Raw genomic sequence first — 22905 nt, 5'->3', positions numbered from 1 at the left:
TGTTATCTTGTTCTTGTTTTAGTATGTTCCTTTTGTTCTAGTGTGTAGTATGTTCCTCCCTATTTCTCATTATAGTATGTTTTAACCCCTAAACTATACCTATTATAGTTTACTAGTATATTTCTTTTGAACTGTTACTGACTTAAATAAAAGACTCATTTTAACTATTAAGTTATGACTGTACTTTAAAATGGAGTTTTGTAAGCTATAAAGTAACATAACTTTAAAAGAGTTCTTGAAATGTTTTGATCACTTATTAATACATAAGCAATCCTTTAAAAGATGTTTATAACAAAACATTTACACAATTAACATCGTGTTCAACTTGTATTCCCCTCCCCCCCCCCCCCCCAGCTAAAAGCATTTAAAACAGTTAAAAGATTGATTATAGGGGTATGAACTCACCTTATGTGGGTGGTTCAACTGCAGATTCGTGTAAGGCTGAGAAGTTCCACGAATGAAGTCTTGAGACACAAACGAGACACTAAATGACATATAATGGCATATATGTACACAATTAGTGTTTTAAATAACTAATATGCAAGGAAACAACCTTAGGGACTAGGAAGCACTTGAAATGAAGTGTTGAATCACATGTGATTGATCAAAGGAGTGTTCACCGCCAAGATAGATGAGTTTACGGCCAACCAAGGAGTTTACGGCCGTAAACTAATGAACATTATGCAAAAGAGAGTGGTTTAAGGTCCTATCTATCATTCATTAGGGGTTCAAGGTCTAATGCTTGGATATGAGAAGGGTTTGCGGCCAAAATGTGTCCAAATCATGGGTTTACGGCCAAGGGAGATTCCATGGCCGTAAACTCAAGATGTTTAGGGTAATTGGGTCTTAAATCAAAGGGGTTTCAAAGGTTCAAGTGTTCTAATGGATAGCAAGTACTTAGAAGTGTTTAAGCCTCAAGATATGACCAAAACAACGGTTTACGGCCATAACCAAGATTTTACGGCCATCAACTCTTGAATTTCATGAGATTGATGATGTTTCAAGACTATGATCTAGTGTTTAACATGTCCAACTAGATGATAGATTGAATACTCACACTTTTATGGGCCTTTGAGGAGTTTTCAGCCACCAAGAACAAGTGTGTGTTCTTACTGTTCTTGGTGAAAGTTGATGATCTTGAAGATCTAACCAAAAGAGGTGATTTCATAGATGAATCAAGAGATGCTTACAAGATTAAGAAGGATATCAACTCAAAGATGGAAGAAACACTTACGTTTTTGAAGATCTAGGATGAATAACTCAATGATACTTGAGAGAGAATGGAAGTTTCTTGAGTTGAAAGTGTAAGAATAAAAGAAAGGTGAAGGAAATGAGACTTGAGGGGGGAGTTTATGGCTAACCTTGAGTTTACAGCCGTAAACTCAAGTGTTGTGGCCATGAACTCCTTTTGGTGGTGATTAAGGCTTGAATGTTGTACAGTGACTCTAGCAGGTACTTCCTAACACTCATTCCTTGAATGTACTAGGCTTAGAACACTCAAACAGACTCTAAACAGTGCTAAAAGATAGCAGGAGCGTGTCTGACTTGAGGTTGACTGGCTTGACTAGACTTTCAAGAGAAAAAATTTTGGGTTGTCACATCATCCCCCCGTTAGGTGGAATTTCGTCCTGAAATTAGCTTTCTTAGCAGTACTACTGGGGTTGTGCTCCTCTGAATTGCAGAATACTCACTCGTAGATCTGGGCAACTTTGCACTTAATGCTCATGATAGGGTTCGTACTTGGTCCATCTAACATTACCTCGTGTATACAAGTCGTATATAATTAAAATTAGTAAGACGGTCGGATGTGCGGCTCTACCCCAAGTCCATAACCAAACAAGGAATAGGAGACAGGGCAGAAACACACATACTAAATCTTCATAATCATCATTATAGACTCCTCTCACGTACACACATAGTAGTGTTAGGTGGGTCGTATTCTTCCTTAGCCTCTGTGCTTAAACTTGATCTGCTGGACGAGTGGTAGTTTAAGAAGGTCTGCGGAGTATAAGGTCGCAAGGTTTCGGAGGACATGTACTCTTCATAAGAGTACTTCGGGGTTTAGAATACTAGGTAGACGATTCCAAGGTCTAGGTTGGGCTATCGTTACGAATGACGATGGTTTTGTGAACTTGACGGTCGAGGCATTGGAAACATATGAACTTAGTATGGTGAGGACCACGCCAACTCATGACGATTGATAGCCAGACTTTTATAGTAATGAAGGTTAGGCCGATTTGAAAGAAACGTTTGTTATACGATGATGTATCCCGAGTGTGTTCGACAATGTACTCTGTGTAAATGTTCTAGTGCTTTCTGTTTTCCCCTTGATATTACACTACCACATATCGTACCGCGATGAGCAAGTGCTAATAGTTCAGTGTTTTGGTAACTAGTGTTGATATTCTGTATTATGATCCTCCTCAGTACCACTATGATCACATGACATATACAAGTTATGTATAATTAGGATGAATAAGACGGTCGACTGAGTAACTCTGCCCTAAATCCACAACCAAACAAGGAACAGGAATTAAGGCGGAATCACTCACTCTGAGTCTACAACATCCCTGTTATACACAACCCTGATGTATACATCAAGTCGTCATAGATTCCCTGAACAGATCTTTAGCTCCTCTGTGAATGTTGTGACTTGTTTCGATGAGTGAGTTATTATAATTACTTTTAAATGTTTTCCCCAAGTTTTAATCTTATATAAATATAAATTAGTTATTAAAGCAATTTTTAATTCGGAGACGTACCGCTGGTCACAGGGGATTCTGGGGAAACTTCTCCTACGGTGATCATCAGAATCCGTCCATCTGCACCTGAGTTCTTCGTTATCGGGCAGTCCCTCTTGAAATTTCCTGCCTCGCCAGAGCAATAGCAGGCCTGGTTTACTTCTACTCCAGGGAATTGGGAGATCAGTTTAGCCGGTGGCCTGCAGAAATGGAGCGTGTATCCCTTTCTGTGGCAGTTCAGGCACTGCATTTCCCGACATACTCCGGTGTGGTGATAGTTGCACTTCCCACATATTGGGAGAGTTCCAGCATATCGACTGGCAGGTGCTGGAGTAGCAGGTGTTGTAGCGGCGTATATAGTACCCATGTGTTTCTCTTGAGAGGTTTCCTGGGTTCTTCGCTCTTTCCTCTTTTTCCTAGACTTTTGTTTATAGTCTCCTCCCTTTGATGGCTCGGGAACAGGAACCACTATGCCATGGCGGACTCCATGGTCAACGAGTCGCTGAGCTAGGCGTTTGGCGCTATCAAATGTAGTTGGTTTAGAAGACAACACATCTCCTTGAATCGAGGTAGATAAACCCCAGATGTATCTTTCTATCTTCTTACTTTTTTGGGTAACCATCTCAGGGCATAGTGTTGCCAGGTCGCTGAATTGGTCAGTGTAGGTCATTATGTCTGAGCCGACCATGGTGTGCTCCTATAGTTCTTGTTCTAGCTTTTGAACTTCGACCCTTTGGCTGTATTCTTCCAACATCATCTCTTTTAGGTTTTCCCAACCTATCGAGTTAGCCACTGATAGGGTCAGTGACTTAACATGGCTATTCCACCATGTCAAGGCACTGTCGGAGAAGGTGCAGGCAGCAAACTTCACTTTGCTCCCTTCTGGGCATGAACAGATTTCAAAGACCGAATCTGTTTTCTCGAACCATCGCCTCAGTGCAATGACTCTACCATATCCATTAAAGGATTTGGGTTTGCAGTTCATGAAGTCCTTGTACGAACACTCCCGTGGTGTTCGTGGGTAGCTCCAGGGTTCGTTTGGTGGGTACCGCTACCAGTTCCATTGGTACCACCTTCATTGATGTGAGCTAGAGCAGTTGATACTGCGGCTGATATTACTGCTTGAAGGGCAACAATATCGAATTGTTGTGGTGGATTCTCTGTTGTGTTATTGACTTAGCGCCCTACAGGTCTATCGTGAGGCATCTTTTGCTAAAAGAATAGAAAGATGAAATGGAATGAGTCTATAGCAGAGGTTATAAGCCGAGAGCTGAAAGACTACGTTATTCTAGTTCTGGGTGTATTTGGTTCTAACTTTCATAGGGTTCTGGAAACAATTCATAAAAGGGACTATATACAAAATAGACTTTATGAATCAGGAGTGGCTACCACGAATGAATTTCTGTGAATTGAATAATTGATACTGACTGCATGCAACGAAATAATCCTAACACATAATGTGAGTAGTGAAATCACTAGCTCACTTAGTCAAGTAAGGTAATTATTTATTAGTGTGACGTATTAAGGCGGTTTAGTTTCTCCGGCTGATCACTTCTTGGAAACCTCTCTTTGTCTCTCCTTAACTCCTCTGTTGTCTGCCATTATAGAGTGGTTACATCTATCAGGGTTTGGCGTATGAGACAGGGAAATGTCTAAAGAACCTGTAAGATTAAGGGTATCATTATGGGGTGATCCTTACTGGCTCCTCCTATAATTGCGCAAAGTATACAAGTTGTATATAATTTAAGATTAAATAGACCTTTGAATAAGTGATCCTACTCCATAACCACAACCAAACAAGGAACAGGTAGTGAAGCATAGATCACAAATTCTAAGTCTATAAAACCTCAATTATATAAAACCTTGGAAGTATACCCTCCGAAATCATAGACCTACCAGAAGGGTCTTTTAAGTTCTCACGTAAGTTATTTATAGTGCCTAAAATACTCCTATAGTATTTTAATGTAATGAACTTGGTATGTTTTAAACTTGTTGTTGTCTTAATAGTATCATAAAATACTCCCATAGTATTTTAACCTTTTGCTCTAATCTAGAAATCCCTTGAATAGTGTTAGGTAAGTTTTAAGATTGTTGCAACACCACATCACTCCCAAACACATGTCGGTCATATCTCAAATGAATATAGTTGATCAGACTATATTGATCCTAGATATGATTACATAACTATCCAAGTTTGACCGTAGTGTTCAACCATTAAATACTTATGTTCTGTTCTTCTTGTGATACTTGTTATAGTATGTATGTATATATGTATATAAACATGTATGTATACCTTTATAAAGTATTGTTATATACTTAAAATATATTATTACTCAGAGCACTTAAGCCCCATTGTATTTATACTTGTATATCTTTTATTGGTTGATATACTTAGTTCACTATAAATAATGCTCTGATACCAATCTGTCACACCCCCAAACTGCAACAGCAGAAACGTTCGGGGCGGAGGATGTCATGTTTAGTATCACAAGACATACATCATAGAAATAAAAGTAATAAACAACCATTTTATTAGAAAGAATGTGTTTACAAAGTATGCGTTTCACGAAACATAGACTACATATGTAAATAACAAAACAAGACATGAAGTTATTATGCTCCATCTTCTGAATCCCCGAGCGTATACCTGACTACTAGTTTCCTGAGAATACAAGTTATTATGAAAGAGTTGATCAACATTTAAGTTGGTGAGTTCATAAGATTTTAGTGATGTCAAGTAAGTTGTAAGTCCTTTTTAGAAAATTTTGCATGTTCCTCTTGAAGATCCTATATCTTCTTATATGACGAGAGATAAGTAAAATGACTCTACAATCCTTTCTATGAATGCTAAATGGAAATAAGCTACATAGAATCCAGATCAAACAAACAATTGATTATGTGAATCTGCCCTAAGCCCACAGCCAAACAAGGAACAGGAAATGAGGCGGCAGTCACACATTCCATTGCTTGTTAGATCTCCATTTTATATAACCCTGGTGTATTCACTTGGTATTCATGGAGTTAATTGTAATATTTCCTTTATATTTGAAGAAAACATTCTTTAAGGAAAACCCTTATTTCTTTTAGTAAAAATGGTAACCACAATGGTTCCTTCTATAATCACTTGGTTTGTACTAGCTATATATATATATATATATATATATATATATATATATATATATATATATATATTCTAATATCGGATAGATATTTAGTTGTGTAAATCTGCCCTAAGCCCACAACCAAACAAGGAACAGGAAGTAAGGCGGAAAGCACACATCCAACTACCTATCGGATATTAATTATATATAAATCTGATGTATAGACCAAGGTATTATAGAATTAACCACCTAAGGTCCTTTAAGTATATTGGTTTAATTAAAATGGATTAAACCCTTTACTGGTAGGTTTCTAGTTTTGTCTATTACATGTTCTATCTGAAAAGTATGTTTTTGTACTAGAAAACGATGTATTGAAATTGTATACTATGACTTGACCCATACCTGGTAGTCCTTATGATTAATGGGTGTATATGGATTATATATATAAAGCTAAGATCAAATAGATAGTAGACTGTGTGCATCTGCTCTAAGCCCACAACCAAACAAAGTACAGGAAATGAAGCGGAAGGCACACATCCTACTATCTGCTAGACCCGATAAATATAGATCCTTGGTGTATAAACTAAGGAATCATAAAGTTAGCATTATAGGCCTCCTATTAACTGAATGTAATCAGTACCTTAGAACCAGTTTGTTAGTTAAGGTTTAAATGTGAGATGGTTGTAACCATGCTTGATTGAATAGTATAAGACACAACGTTCCAAAGACATCGAAAATGGTATGACAGTCGTCACCATTAGACCTGAAGGTCCTACTGTAGCTAGTATCAAGGTGTAGGATTGTCAGTCCATTATAGATCTATACACAAAATCACGCTCTCCCTCCAGGAGACTCTGGTTACAAAACGCCACCTAACAATTATATTGCTAAGTCGTGAAGTAGTCTCACATAAATGTTATCTTGTTCTTGTTTTAGTATGTTCCTTTTGTTCTAGTGTGTAGTATGATCCTCCCTCTTTCTCATTATAGTATGTTTTAACACCTAAACTATACCTATTATAGTTTACTAGTATGTTTGTTTTGAACTGTTACTGACTTGAATAAAACACTCATTTTATCTACTAAGTTATGATTGTACTTTAAAAACGGTGTTTTGTAAACTATAAAGTAACATAACCTTAAAAGAGTTCTTGAAATGTTTTGATCACTTATTAATACATAAGCAATCCTTTAAAAGATTTTTATAACAAAACATCTACACAATTAACATTGTGTTCAACTTGTATTCCCCCCCCCCCCCTAAAAGCATTTAAAGCAGTTAAAATATAGATTATAGGGGTATGAACTCACCTTATGTGGGTGGTTCAACTACAGATTCGTGTAAGGATGAGAAGTTCCATGAATGAAGTCTCGAGACACAAGCGAGAGACTAATGACATATAATGGCATATATGTATACAATTAGTGTTTTAAATAACTAAGATGCAAGGAAACAACCTTAGGGACTAGGAAACACTTGAAATGAAGTGTTGAATCAAATGTGACTGATCAAAGGAGTGTTCACGACCAAGATAGATGAGTTTACAGCCAACCAAGGAGTTTACGGCCGTAAACTCATGAACATTATGCAAAAGAGAGTGGTTTAAGGTCCTATCTATCATCCATTAGGGGTTCAAGGTCTAATGCTTGGATATGAGAAGGGTTTGCGGCCAAAATGTGTCAAAATCATGGGTTTACGGCCAAGGGAGATTCTGTAACACCATGAATTTCAAAAAAACAGAATTTTCATTTAAATAATCAATTTAATATTAAAACACTTGGTAAGAATCTTATTCATATTTGAATTACAAAACATAGTTCCATTTTCATTTGCATAGACAACCAGGATCCTCCAAAATACAACTCTTTCTTCGGTGTGTACAATCGAACCGTTGCCATTCCGCGTTACTGAGAAAAACCTGAAACAATATAACATAAACACTGTAAGCACGAAGCTTAGTGAGTTCCCCAATATACACCTTACGCACATACGCCTTTCCAGGCCCTGACCTTCCGGTCCACTGCACAATGCCTTCCGGCCCATGAGATAATCGCCTTCCGGCCCATAACGTGTTGCCTTCCGGCCCATAAGATAATTGCCTTCCGGCCCATAAGATAATTGCCTTCCGGCCCATAAGATAATTGCCTTCCGGCCCATAAACATATATAACACATAATACATTTACTCTAACACATAAAGCACATATATCATATATCAACCTGCCTTCCGGCCCGAAACATGCACAGCACATAATACATTTACTCTAATACTTAAAGCACATATATAGCATATCACACCTGACCTTTCTGTCACATAACACTTTGCCTTCCGGCCCATAGATAAACATGTATATCACGAGTAGCAGCTAACTTTCCATCTATAGCATATAAACATAACACATAACATATTTGACCTTCCGGTCACACAATCAAACCCTTCCGGGTACAGTATAGTGAGAAAACTCACCTCGCGGACGCTGGGAGATAGCAACTCCTGAAATCCCTTGCACTTGATCCTCCGAGCTACAAGCTCCCTGTAACATCATATATCTCTTATTAATACTTCTATCTTCCACGTTAACTGACCCTAAGAAATCACACCGGTCATCTCTGGTCAACAGTCCATTGTCAGCTCGACTGGACTCGGCGAGTTCCCTAGCGACTCAGCGAGTTTGGTCGTTCTTCAATCCTCTAAAATTCCCCTTTTACTCGTCGAGTATGACCTTTGACTCGACGAGTTACTCCTGGAAGAATCGCGGGGCCACCCCGACACCACTCGCCGAGTCTGAAGAACAAACTCGGCGAGTCCCAGTGAATCTTCAAGCTACTCGCCGAGTCTGATCATCCGACTCGGCGAGTCCACGCCATGCAGTCGATCGAACTGCTTCCTGAGGTACATATTTTCCCGAATATACAAACATGGATCCTTCTGGACCTCTAAGGGTCCTAATACAAGGTTATAAACGTTGAATAACAACACAACAAACCATCTAGACTCCAAATGGGTTCCATAAACCCTAAATCTATATACACATCAATCACAGGAGAATGTAATCCGAGTTATTACCTGAATGATGTACCTTCCATGTCCCCAAACTTCAGAACTCGAACTCCCTGCAGTTCCTTTAACTAAAACCCTTCTCTTCCTTGCACAACAGTTCCTTCAAGGTCACCCATGGCCTTCAAGCTTGCTCTAGACGCCTCAGTCGTTTAGGGTTCTCTTCAATCGGCCAAAAGGCCAGCAATGACGACATAAGATCCCTTATATACGTCCCAAACTGAACGGCTAGGGTTTTCCGCTGAACAGCGTCGACTCGCCGAGTCCATACCTGGACTCGTCGAGTCCAGCCGCGAACCCGCGACCACAACTACGACCCTACTCGGCGAGTCTGGCTCTAACTCGCCGAGTCTCCCCTTTAAAACACCCCAAAAAGCAATTAAACAATACTTGAGATTTTGGGTTGTTACAGATTCCATGGCCGTAAACTCAAGATGTTTAGGGTAATGGGGTCTTAAATCAAAGTGGTTTTAAAGGTTCAAGTGTTCTAATGGATAGAAAGTACTTAGAAGTGTTTAGGGCTCAACATATGACAAAAACAAGGGTTTATGGCCATAACCAATATTTTACGGTCGTAAACTCTTGAAGTTCATGAGATTGATGATGTTTCAAGACTATGATCTATTGTTAAACATGTCCAACTAGATGATAGATGGAATATTCACACTTTTAAGGTCCTTTGAGGAGTTTTCGGCCACAAAGAACAAGTGTGTGTTCTTGGTGTTCTTGGTGAAAGTTGATGATTTTGAAGATCTAACCAAAAGAGGTGATTTCATGGATGAATCAAGAGATGCTTACAAGATTAAGAAGGATATAAACTCAAAGATGCAAGAAACACTTACATTTTTGAAGATCTAGGATGAAGAACTCAATGATACTTGAGAGAGAATGGAAGTTTCTTGAGTTGAAAGTGTAAGAATGAAAGAAAGGTGAAGGAAATGAGACTTAAGAGGGGAGTTTATGGCCAACCTTGAGTTTACGGCCGTAAACTCAAGTGTTGTGGCCATGAACTCCTTTTGGTGGTGAGTAAGGCTTGAATGTTGTATAGTGACTCTACCAGGTTCTTCCTAACACTCATTCCTTGAATGTACTAGGCTTAGAACACTCAATCAGACTCTAAACAGTGCTAAAAGATAACTGGAGCGAGTCTGACTTAAGGTTGATTAGATTGACTTGACTTTCAAGACAAAAAATTTTGGGTTGTCACAAAGTACGCTGGGGTACTTTGGAGTACGTTGGGCGTACTAACTAGGGGTGGTCGCGAATGTTCTTCGGAGTACGTTGGGCGTACCATATGTATGTTGGGCGTAGGCTAATCAGACTTGAACCCTATTTTAGGGTCTTGGACCCTATTTAAGCTCCTTATCTCATAACCTAAAATATCTTCAGCCTCCATCCCTCTAAACCCTAGAAATCGACCCCAAGCCTCAATTTGACTGATTCTTAAGCATTTGGGTGATTTAGTGAGTTTTTGGTGCGTATTGTGGAAGGAGTTCCTTGAGGAAGCAGTGCCTGGCTTGGAGCTTGTGGATCCAAGCCCTAATCAGGTTGATCTAGCTCCAGAAAGCATAAAGTTTAAATCTTGGTGGCTTTATCATGTGGATTTAGTGGGGTGATGACTTGTTATGTTTGGCTTTTGAAGAAGAAAGACCTTTGAAAGAGAATAGCTTGAACATCTAGCTTTTGGATCTATGTTCTTCTCTTGTTGGTGTATCTTCCAGAGGTATAAAGTTTGAAACTTGCTTATTATTGTGCTAGTTTTTGTTTTGGATCCATTTGAGGTTTTTTGGTCCCAAAGCTTGAAGTTTTATGAGTTGTTGAACTCCAGAGCCTAATATATGTCCCTTTAAGTGTTCTAGTGGAAAGGATTCATAAAAATGAGGCCTTGGACGTTGGAACCACCTCATGCATAAGATATGAGCATTTTTCAAAGTATAGAGTAAAATTTTTTGTGTTTGGGACTTCATATGCCATGCAAAGGCTTAAAGTCACAAGCTTTATTGTGTATTAGCCTTTATGGAGACCATATCTAAGAGTATAGCTCTGGTCTTAACTGATTAAGACCAAAGGAGTGGAGATAACAATCCTGGATGTACGTTGAGCGTAATTCCATTACGCCATGCATACTGACCAGTGTCCTCGATGGCCAATACGGATTGTGAGTACGTTGAGCGTACCAAGGGAGGTACGCCCCGCATAACCTCACTGTGGACTTTTGGGCTAAGTCTCATTTTAGGCCTTGAGTGTTGGGCCTGGAGTTTGGGCTTGTTGTAATAGGGTATTGAACTAGAGGAATGTATATATTCGTGCTTGGGCCCTTGAGTTGGGCTTGCCATTTAGTTTCGAGAGTGGGCCTCGGGTGAACCCATTTATTATTGGGCCTTGGTGGGGCCCAATGGGTTTTAGGCTATTAATGGGCTGGTTAGTGGTCTTCATTTAGAGCTAATGAGTGAGAGTCTGGACTTAGTTCCTAATTGGGTTAATTGTGGGTTTTGGCTCAGAGTTAGAGGCAGGTGCGCAACAGCAACGTTTTTTAGGGGACGTTGTTCATCCGAGGTGAGTCTTCTAACTATACCTTACCTAGAGTGGTACTTGTGTGTAACCGGAAGGTCTTGTGTGTTTACATTGAGTATTATGTTATCATGCCTTATGTTGTTTGTTGTGCATTATGTCTTTATGATTTATGCTATGCGGAGATTTACAGATCGGAACCAGAGGGTCCAACAAACCGTGGGACTGGAGGGTCCCACTGAGACACATTGACCGGAGGGTCTTACAGTGATATAGCCTCGAGTGGCTAACGAGCTGTGTGTGTGGTCTTTTGGGGAACTCACTAAGCTTCATGCTTATCGTGTTGTGTGTTATGTGTTTCAGGTTTTTCTCACAATCGCGGGAAGGCACCGGCTCGATTGTACACACCAGAGAAGGAGTTATGTTTAGAGGATCCTAGATTATTAATCAATCAATTATGGAGATGTGTTTTGTAAACTAAACAAATGAGATTTTGTGAAATGCGTTATGAAATTTATATAATTTAAAAATGAAACTTTTGTTTGGAAATTTACAGTGTTACAAGTTGGTATCAGAGCCTTGGTTTGAGGGATTCGGATGTACCTTTGGGTATATCTGGACTCAAACTGAGGATCTGAGAAAAAATTTCAAAGGAAATGATTTTTCTAAAATGAGCAAGAGTTTCTAAGAGAAAAACGATAAGGAGTAGTGTGTACAATCAGCCAGAGCCCAAACAGTGATGTCCCAAAATACCCTTACTTAATTGTGTTATGAGTTATTATTGGGATATTAGTGATGCATGCTATAAGATAGGCTAGGTATTTCATATGCTAGGGCTAGAGTTGCCTGATTTGTGATGCCTTAGCCTATGAATTTTGCTATCTATGATATGATTTGAGTATGTGTTGAGAAAGAGAATCCAGTGGGAATCTTTTAGAGAGAACTTTGAGTAGTGTAGTAATCTAGGTGAGATGCCTAGATGAGTATTAGAGGGACCTACTGAGAGAGTAGTTAAATATCCGCAAGAGAGTAGAGTTGCTTGAGTTTGGTGATACCTTTGAGTGTATGTGAGTGGTCACCTAGAGTGGCTCTATGTGTTATAGAGATTATTCGATTTCCGAATGTTTCTTGCTTTGTGCTTTGTGGAACAATTGATGATGGGAGTCAGCTACTAAGTGAATATGACGATATTTAGGAGGTAGATGACAGGCATCATAATGAGTTCTTCAACAGCTGATGGTGGAGAAGTGAGGGGACCTAGGAAGAGCCTAAGGAGTGGCCTTAGTCACATGAGTATGCTGATAGAGGAGAGTATCCGCTGGAAAGCGACCAAGTTTATCGGGATTGGTGATCGAGAGGGTGGAGGAGCTACCTAGGAATTTCGGGACGATCCGTGTAGAAAGTACAGGTAGATGTGGCAGGTAGTATGGGCCCGTACTACGGAAAGCAAGGGACCCGTACTCGAAATAGGGAGAATACCATAGGTTCTAAGTAGAAGATTGAGAGGAGATAACATGGTTCGAATACCATGATTTGTGGCGGTTAGTGCTTCTGGTTTTACCAGTTGCCTCATGTTGGTTGTAACGTCCCGATTCTCAGGTATTAATTAATTAAGAATTTCTGGATAAAGCTCTACTCGACGAGTTGGTCGACCAACTCGTCGAGTAGCAGCGGGGTGAGAACGCGTGGTTAGTGACCTACTCGGCGTGTCCACTATTGGGAATCGGCGAGTAGGAGCTGGCAGATGAAACCCTAAATCCCGGGGTTTGCACCCCTATTTAAAGGAGCCTTAGCCTCCTTTGGGACTCCTTACAGTCTTTGAGAACCCTTGAAACCCTAATTTGTGTGTGTGTGCCTTGGTGTGGGTTTGAAGCTTGGAAAAGGGGATCTTGGAGGAAGGAAGCTAAGAGTGCAAAGGAAATTGAAGCAAGAAAGGAGTGGGAAGCAGGTTTTGCCTCAGCTAGCATCGTTTGAAGGTATCAAAGTACCATTCTTACTTCCTTTTCTTCCCTTTGGTTGATTCTAGGGCTTTTTATGGACTTTCAAGTTGGGATGTTGAGCTATGGGCTAGATCTGAAGTTGTAACTTCAGATCTGAACCCTCCTTGGATGCTAGAGTCATAAAGTTGCTGTATTGGTTGTGGTTGGAGTCCCTTTTGGACTAGAAGCTCCATTAAGAACTTAAAATAGACATTTGGAGCCTTTATAACCAAGCATGCACGTAAAGTTTTCAACTTTACGTGGTAAGTATGCTCTAGAAGCTTGGATCTGTGATTTGGAGCCGTTGCATGGCTCAAAACAAGTCTGTATGGAAAGAGGACTTGATGGACTCGGCGAGTCTCAAGGATGAATCGGCGAGTCACATGAAGATGGTCATTAAACTCGGAGAGTTGGATGAACAACTCGGCGAGTCCGATGAAGATCACCATAAAACTCGACGAGTTGAAGAACAACTCGGCGAGTTGGATGGCTTTTCCATTGGGTAGGCATTTGTGTGTACCCATCGAGTTCAAGGAGGAAACTCGAGGGGTGGTCGTTAAGGATTGATCGGGATTAGAAGGGACTCAACGAGTCACTTCGATGACTCGGCGAGTTGGAATTTGCTCCACGGACTCGGCGAGTTGAGGTCAACATGGACTGTTGACCTTGACTGAGGACTCTGACCTTGATCAGGAATTACTAAGAGGTTATGGGGTGTCGCATAAGAGTAAGAACTTATGAGTGTATTGCGCCATGGTTATAGATGGTGGTGCCGGTGTCAAGTGATCCGATAGTTGGAGTTTATGTTTCAATCGACATCTGTGAGGCGAGTTATCCTCACTATATCGGTAGGGTCTACGGCACCAAGTCTGACCCTCTATAATTTGCATCCTAGTTTAGGATGGTTGCTTTGTTATTGCCATGCTAGATTTCATCCTGGTTTACGATGGTTGCTTTGTTATTGCCATGCTAGATTTCATCCTGGTTTAGGATGGGTGTTATGTTATTGCCTTGTTAGAATTCATCCTGTTTAGGATGGTTGTTATACTAGAGATCGGTTAGATAGGTTGTTATAGTATGCTACATATGATTCTGATATGTTAAATCGGAATCAAGATAGATAGTATGTTATGCTTTTATGATCCATAAGGATTGGTATGTTAGTGACCTGTTAGGTCGATACTCTAGTTACGAGTAAAACTATAGGATTGATGATCAATGAGATAGATATGTTTGCTATGTGTAGATGCCAGTATATGATAGTATGCGTACATGGTTAGTTGCTTGTTGGTTGGGTTGAGGCGGACGTGCTTTGTGCTGAAGGCTAACACACCCTCTAAGTGGCCCGGGGAGACTGTAGGCCCACGCGGTGGACCAGTCATGCCGAAGGCTCGGGATAGATTTAGATAGACCGTAGGCCCAGTAGGGCGGACCAGTCCGGCCGATGGCCCAGTATGTATGTTGTTAGATTGCTCGTTATGGCTATGGTTTCTGTCTGTATGGTGTTGGTATTTTGTGGGTAGCTCACTAAGCCCTCGGGCTTATAGTTTTTAGTTTATTGTTTTAGGTACTTCAGGAGAGCGAGGGAAGGAAAAGGCGTGACCGTACCACTCCTCATCCTCATGATCTATTTTGGGACACTCTGGTGATAAACGAACTGTAAATGTTTTGTAAAAATCACTACCATGTGACTCTTTTGTCAATATTAAAAGTTTAAATTTGACGTAAATTTTTAGGTGCTACAAGTTGGTATCAGAGCCTTGGTTTGAGTGAATTGGAGGAACACTCGTTTGAACCCAGTTTCAAACCAAGGAGGTTTTCGGAAAATAAGTTTTTTTTTAAATTGATTTTCAAAATAAAGGATGGAGGATGCAAAGGGTACGATCAGTCGGAGCCTGTAAGTAAGCCCCAAAATACCATAAAGTTATTTGATATTCTGATATGTTAGAACAGCATGCTAGTGCTAGGCTAGGTATTTTCAGGAATCCCATGATAGATTGGCCTGATTGTATGATACCTACTAGCCTAGGGTTTCTTGTACATGGGATTGACATCATAACTGTAGATGACTAGTTTATGCACCACGGCTGTGGATAGTCAAGATCTTATAGCCTGAGAATGTCCGATTCGACCTTAGTGTGGGATTGGATATTCGAAAGTCTATCGGGTCCAGCGCTATGTGCAGCCAGTGTACACTAGCGCTGCAGGGGATGATGGAAGTTTCATGGATGTGTGAGTGGTGCAGAACTACAGGATCAGTTACTAGTTAGGCGATGTCCCCTGTTAGTGAGGGTCAAGCGCATATTATGTTAAATACAGTTTAGGGCATTGTGGTGATACTTGAGACAAATATGGGTAGGTGTGGAAGGCATTAGGGGCCCATACTACTGAAAGCACAGGACCCATACGTGTATCAAGGAAGTCACAACCCCTAGGGATTGAGGGTAATTGGTTTTCCGTCATTATATGATATGTCTGATGCATTGAGTGTGTTTTCAGTATGGTGGTGACGAGACGTGTTGCTTCGGGGTCCGGATCAGGATCAGGGTCAGGAAACAGAGGATTGGAGGTGCTGGTAGCACCTGAGCCCGTGGTTCAGATAGGGACTGAGGAGTTGGATGCCCGGATTCGGGAGATCATGCACCATGAGATTGCTGCTGCCAGAGATGTTTGGAGCCCGTGGTTCCGAGTGCAGCTGCCAGAGATGTTTGGGTCGATTAAGACCGTGATGGTTGAGTATTTTGATGAGCGGTATGCCGCTCTAGCAGAGACTTTTGCCGCTGCAGCCACTTCGGCTGTAATTGCTGCAGGGGTTGGAGGAGGAGGAGCCGACAGGGCTTTCCAGTATCAGGACTTCGACAATACAAAGCCCCCGACATTTGATGGTACACAGGATGCCATTCGAGCTATGAGGTGGTTATCTAGTGTGGAGGGATGTTTCTTCACGTGTTCATGCCCTGCTGACCAGAAGGTCAGGTGTGCCCTGAACCTACTGAGGCTTGGGGCGAAGGAATGGTGGAGGCTGACGACGGGTTTGTATACTGATGATTAGAGGGCTGCTATTACCTGGGAGCAGTTCCGGGATATGTTTCGCACCCGCTACGTTCCACGCATGGAACGTAAGCAGCTTGCTCAGGAGTTTTTGACCTTGAGACAGGATGGGGAGTTTGTGATGGAGATTACCCGTATGTTCACAGAGAGAGCTATGTTTTGCCCGGAGTTTGCTTTAGATCAGTATCAGATGACTCATTATCTAAGTATGCTCAAGACGGATATTCAACATTTTGTGTCTACTCAGCAATGTGATACCCTCCTGGACCTACAGGAAGCCGCACGGCGGCGTGAGTTGCAGATAGAGCTGCAGCTGAAGGAGCAGTGTCAGGCACTGGCACAGTCTCAGCCGTCGCCTAAGCGGTCTAAAACCGTTGATACACAGTCCGGAGGGTCATCAGAGCCACACTTGTGGAAAGTGTGGCAAGGATCATTCAGGGGTTTGTCGAGCAGGAGGGGGATGCCACAAATGTGGCAAGGAGGGGCACTATGCCAGCAACAGTCCGCCCCTCCAGCGGATATGAGGATTTGTTACCATTGTCATCAGGTTGGTAATGTGAAGACCAATTGTCCGCAACTCGCCGCCAAGCCGGTGCAGGGTTCCGCGCCAGCTACTGTGAGCATTGGAGATGGGAGGCTAGTCAAGATGGAGCCTCCGAAGGCTCAGGGTCACGCCTTCTAGCTCACGACCGAGGAGGCCAAGGCAGCACCGGATGTGGTTGCTGGTATGTTCTTATTCTCTATCTCAATTATTGTACTTGTACTGTGCTTATGGGTTGTGCCTATGATCAGGTACGTTTTTAGTAAATTCTTTGCCTGCTTTGGTATTATTTGACTCGGGGGCGAGTCGGTTGTTCGTATCTCAGACCTTCTCTAGAGGGTTCAGTGTGCTGATAGATGATCTTGAGTGTCGGTTGCGAGTTTCAATCACCAACGAACACGGGGTTTCTGCTTCTTCGGTCTACCGAGGATGCGAGTTGGAGATTTTCAGGGTGTCTTTCCCGATAGATTTGATTCCTATCCCCATGGGGGATGCATGCATGATTGTAGGAATAGATTGGCTTAGCCGTTTTGGCGCCATGATCGATTGTGAGGGACAGCGGGTAGTGGTTCGAACCCCAAGTAGGGGAGAACTGGTAGTATATGGTGAGGGCACCAGGTCAGGATCAGGGTTTTGTTCGGCATCCAGGGCTCGACAGTATATTCAGCACGGTTGTGTCGGTTATTTGGCGTATGTGGTAGATACGCAGGTTAGGGATCAACTCTCAGTTTCAGAGGTCCCTGTGGTTAGAGAGTTTGCTGATGTGTTTCCAGAGGAGTTACCCGAAGTGCCTCCGGTGAGGCAGGTTGAGTTTAGGATTGATCTAGTGCCAGGTACGGCCCCAATTGCCAAGGCGCCATACAGTTTGGCACCGCTAGAGATGCAGGAGCTATCATCTCAGCTGCAGGAACTGCTGGGTAAGCAGTTCATTCGACCGAGTAGCTCACCCTGGGGAGCACCGATCCTCTTCGTCAGGAAGAAGGATGGTTCGCACAGGATGTGCATTCACTATAGGGAGTTGAATAAGTTAACAGTGAAGAACCGTTATCCGCTCCCGAGGATAGATGATCTTTTCAACCAGTTTCAGGGTGCATCTTGGTTTTCCAAGATCGATTTGAGATCAGGATACCACCAGGTCAGGGTGAGGGAGGAAGACGTAGATAAGACTGCATTCCGGACTCGTTATGGTCATTACGAGTTCGTGGTGATGCCGTTTGGACTCACCAACGCGCCAACAGTATTCATGGATCTGATGAATCGAGTCTGCAGACCGATGCTCGATCGCTCGGTCATTGTGTTTATAGATGACATCTTGGTGTATTCCAAGACCCGAGAGTAGCATGAGGAGCACCTCAGGGAGCTGTTAGAGGTGCTGCAACGAGAACGGCTTTATGCCAAGTTCTCAAAGTGTGAGTTCTGGTTGCAAGAGGTTCAGTTCCTTGGACATCTCGTTAACCAGGATGGGATTTTGGTCGATCTTGCCAAGGTGGAGGCGGTTATGCAGTAGGAGACTCCGAAATCTCCCTCAGACATCAGGAGTTTTTTGGGATTAGCAGGGTATTATCGGAGATTCATTCGTGATTTCTCCAAGGTTGTCGTACCCCCTCACTCGTCTAACGAGGAAGGGAGTGGATTTCCGGTGGGGCCCGGAGCAGCAGAGGGTGTTTGAGACCCTCCGGCAGCAGTTATGCGAGGCGCCAGTGTTGACACTCCCTGAGGGAGTGGAGGATTTTGTGGTATATTGTTATGCGTCCATCACAGGCTTAGGGGCAGTCCTCATGCAGAAGGGGCGAGTAATAGCTTATGCATCGCAGTAGTTGAAGCCGCATGAGACGAGATACCCCACGCACGATCTTGAGATGGGAGCGGTGGTCTTCTCACTCAAGTTTTGGAGGCACTATTTGTACGGGGTCCGTTGTACCATATACACGGATCACAAGAGTTTGAAGCACATAATGGATCAGCCGAACTTGAATATGAGGCAGCGTAGGTGGCTGGATGTAGTCAAGGACTATGATTGCGAGATCCTTTACCATCCTGGTAAAGCGAATGTGGTTGCAGACGCTCTAAGCCACAAGTCAGCAGGGTCTTCTACCCCAGCCAGATGTATGAGGATAGCGGTGGATTCCCCGCTGGTAGGTTTGGTCAGGGATGCTCAGATCGAGGGTATGAAACCGGAAAACTGGAAATTGGAAAGGATTAAGTAGGGATGAGCAAAAGGACCGAACCGGACCGGATCGGGGAACCGGCTTCGGCCAAAATCAAGAACCGAACCGGCCCGGCGGTTCTACCGGTTCCCGGTTCCTACCGGTTCTTGTCGTGTCTTCAAATGTTGGAACCGCTCCTTGAAAAATAGCATCATAAGGTACCGATTTTTGCCGATTAAATCGGTTCCGGTTCTTACTGGTTCCCGGTTCCAAAAATCCACAAAAATAACATCCCGGTCCCGGCCCGACCGGTTCCATCGGGTTCCGGTTCCGGTACCGGTTCCGGCCGGTTCCCCGGTCCATATGCTCATCCCTAGGATTAAGGGCGAAAGTGCCCGGTTTGTTCAGGATAGCCGCGGACTATTGACCCGATATGGTCGGGTTTGGGTTCCGATGACCGGAGGAGTTAGGCAGACAGTGATGGAGGAGGCTCATAAGTCTCGTTTTTCTATTCACTCGAGGGCTACCAAGATGTACCGAGATTTGAGTTTGATTTATTGGTGGCCTGGTATGAAGCAAGATATTGCTTGGTACATTGAGAGGTGCTTGACCTGCAGGATGGTCAAGGCCGAGCACCAGAGGCCGCATGGTAAGCTACAGCCTCTGGAGATTCCCATATGGAAATGGGAACGGATCGCGATGGATTTCATCACGAAATTGCCAAGAACGGTAAGAGGATTCGACACTATATGGGTCATCGTGGATCGATTGACCAAGAGTGCCCATTTCCTAGCTATACAGGAGAGTTCGTCGGCGGAGAAGTTGGCTGACCTATACGTCTACGAGATTGTCTCTCGCCATGGGGTTCCAGCTTTCATAGTTTCCGATCAGGATGTCCGATTTACTTCCCGTTTTTGGCAGAAGTTCCACGAGGAACTAGGTACGAGGCTGCATTTCAGTACAGCATTCCATCCACAGAAGGATGGGCAGAGTGAGCGGACCATTCAGACCTCGAAGATATGTTGAGGGCGTGCATCATTGAATTCGGTGGAAGTTGGAATTCCCACCTACCGCTTGCAGAGTTCGCTTACAACAACAACTATCATTCCAGTATTGGCGCCCCACCTTTCGAGCTGTTGTATGGGTGGAAGTGTAGGACCCCAGTCTATTGGGGCGAGGTTGGGCACAGGGTGATGGGTCGGACAGAGGTAGTTCTGCAAACTACCGAGATGATACAACAGATTAGACAGCGACTGCAGACCGCTCAGAGTCAATAGAAGAGTTATGTCGATCGACACCGATCTGAGTTGGAATTTCAGGTGGGTGACATGTTTCTCCTGAAGGTCTCACCCTGGAAGGGTGTGATCCATTTCAAGAAGAGGGGAAATTTGGGTCCCCGATTCATTGGGTCGTTCAGGATTGTTGCCAGGGTTGGCAAGGTGGCTTATAGGCTAGGGCTTCTAGAGGAACTTAGTCGGATCCACAGCACATTTCATGTTTCACGATTGCGAAAGTGCGTCATGGACCAGGAGGTAGTGCTATCGTTGGATGACATTCAGGTCGATGAGCGCCTGAACTATGTGGAGAGGCCTGTAGCAATTTTGGAAAAGAAGAAGAAGATTCTGCGGAATAAGGAAATACCTTTAGTAAAGGTGCAGTGGGAACATAGGAAGGGATCCGAGTGGACGTGGGAGTCGGAAGCAGAAATGCGCAAGCATTACCCGACGTTGTTTTCTTCAGCGGACTTCGACGACGAAGTCTAGTTCAAGTGGGGGAGAATTGTAACGCCCCGATCCTCAGGTATTAATTAATTAAGAATTTCTGGACAAAGCTCTACTCGACGAGTTGGTCGACCTACTCGTCGAGTAGCAGCGGGGTGAGAACGCGTGGTTAGTGACCTACTCGGTGAGTCCACTATTGGGACTCGGCGAGTAGGAGCTGGCAGATGAAACCCTAAATCCTGGGGTTTGCACCCTTATTTAAAGGAGCCTCATCCTCCTTTGGGACTCCTTACAGTCTTTGAGAATCCTTGAAACCCTAATTCATGTGTGTGTGCCTTGGTGTGGGTTTGAAGCATGGAAAAGGGGATCTTGGAGGAAGGAAGCTAAGAGTGCAAAGGAAATTGAAGCAAGAAAGGAGTGGGAAGTAGGTTTTGCCTCAGCTAGCATTGTTTGAAGGTATCAAAGTACCATTCTTACTTCCTTTTCTTCCCTTTGGTTGATTCTAGGGCTTTTTATGGACTTTCAAGTTGGGATGTTGTGCTATGGGCTAGATCTGAAGTTGTAACTTCAGATCTGGACCCTCCTTGGATGTTGGAGTCATAAAGTTGTTGTATTGGTTGTGGTTGGAGTCTTTCTTGGACTAGAAGCTCCATTAAGAACTTAAAATAGACATTTGGAGCCTTTATAACCATGCATGCATGTAAAGTTTGCAACTTTACGTGGTAAGTATGCTCTAGAAGCTTGGATCTGTGATTTGGAGTCGCTGCATGGCTCAAAACAAGTGTGTATGGAAAGAGGACTAGATGGACTCGGCGAGTCACATGAAGATGGTCATTGAACTCGGCGAGTTGGATGAACAACTCGGCGAGTCCGATGAAGATCACCATAAAACTCGACGAGTTGAAGAACAACTCGGCGAGTCGGATGGCTTTTCCCTTGGGTAGGCATGCGTGTGTACCCGTCGAGATCAAGGAGGAAACTCGACGGGTGGCCCTTAAGGATTGATCGGGATTCGAAGGGACTCGACGAGTCACTCCGATGACTCGACGAGTTGGAATTTGCTCCACGGACTCGGCGAGTAGCCGAGTGCACTCGGCGAGTTGAGGTCAACATGGACTGTTGACCTTGACTGAGGACTCTGACCTTGATCAGGAATTACTAAGAGGTTATGGGGTGTCGCATAAGAGTAAGAACTTATGAGTGTATTGTGTCATGGTTATAGGTGGTGGTGTCGGTGTCAAGTGATCCGATAGTTGGAGTTTGTGTTTCAATCGACATCTGCGAGGCGAGTTATCCTCAGTATATCGGTAGGGTCTACGGCACCAAGGCCGACCCTCTATAATTGCTTTGTTATTGCCATGCTAGATTTCATCCTGGTTTAGGATGGTTGCTTTGTTATTGCCATGCTAGATTTCATCCTGGTTTAGGATTGGTGTTATGTTATTGCCTTGTTAGAATTCATCCTGTTTAGGATGGTTGTTATACTACAGATCGGTTAGATCGGTTGTTATGGTATGCTACATATGATTCTGATATGTTAGATCGGAATCAGGATAGATAGTATGTTATGCTTTTATGATCCTTAAGGATTGGTATGTTAGTGACCTGTTAGGTCGATACTCTAGTTACGAGTAAACCTATATGATTGATGATCAATGAGATAGATATGTTTGCTATGTGTATATGCCAGTATATGATAGTATGCGTACATGGTTAGTTGCTTGTTGGTTGGGTTGAGGCGGACCTACTTTGTGTTGAAGGCCAACACACCCTCTAAGCGGCCCGGGGAGACTGTAGGCCCACGCGGTGGACCAGTCATGCCGAAGGCTCAGGATAGATTCAGATAGACTGTAGGCCCAGCAGGGCGGACCAGTCCGGCCGATGGCCCAGTATGTATGTTGTTAGATTGCTCGTTATGGCTGTGGTTTCTGTCAGTATGGTGTTGGTATTTTGGGGGTAGCTCACTAAGCCCTCGGGCTTACAGTTTTTAGTTTATTGTTTCAGGTACTTCAGGAGAGCGATGGAAGGCAAAGGCGTGACCGTACCGCTCCTCATC

The sequence above is a fragment of the Lactuca saligna genome, chromosome 7 (genome assembly GCF_052625555.1).
Source record: "Lactuca saligna cultivar CGN05327 chromosome 7, ASM5262555v1, whole genome shotgun sequence".
Classification (NCBI taxonomy): Eukaryota; Viridiplantae; Streptophyta; class Magnoliopsida; order Asterales; family Asteraceae; genus Lactuca; species Lactuca saligna.
Note: the sequence above shows the minus strand (reverse complement) of the source record.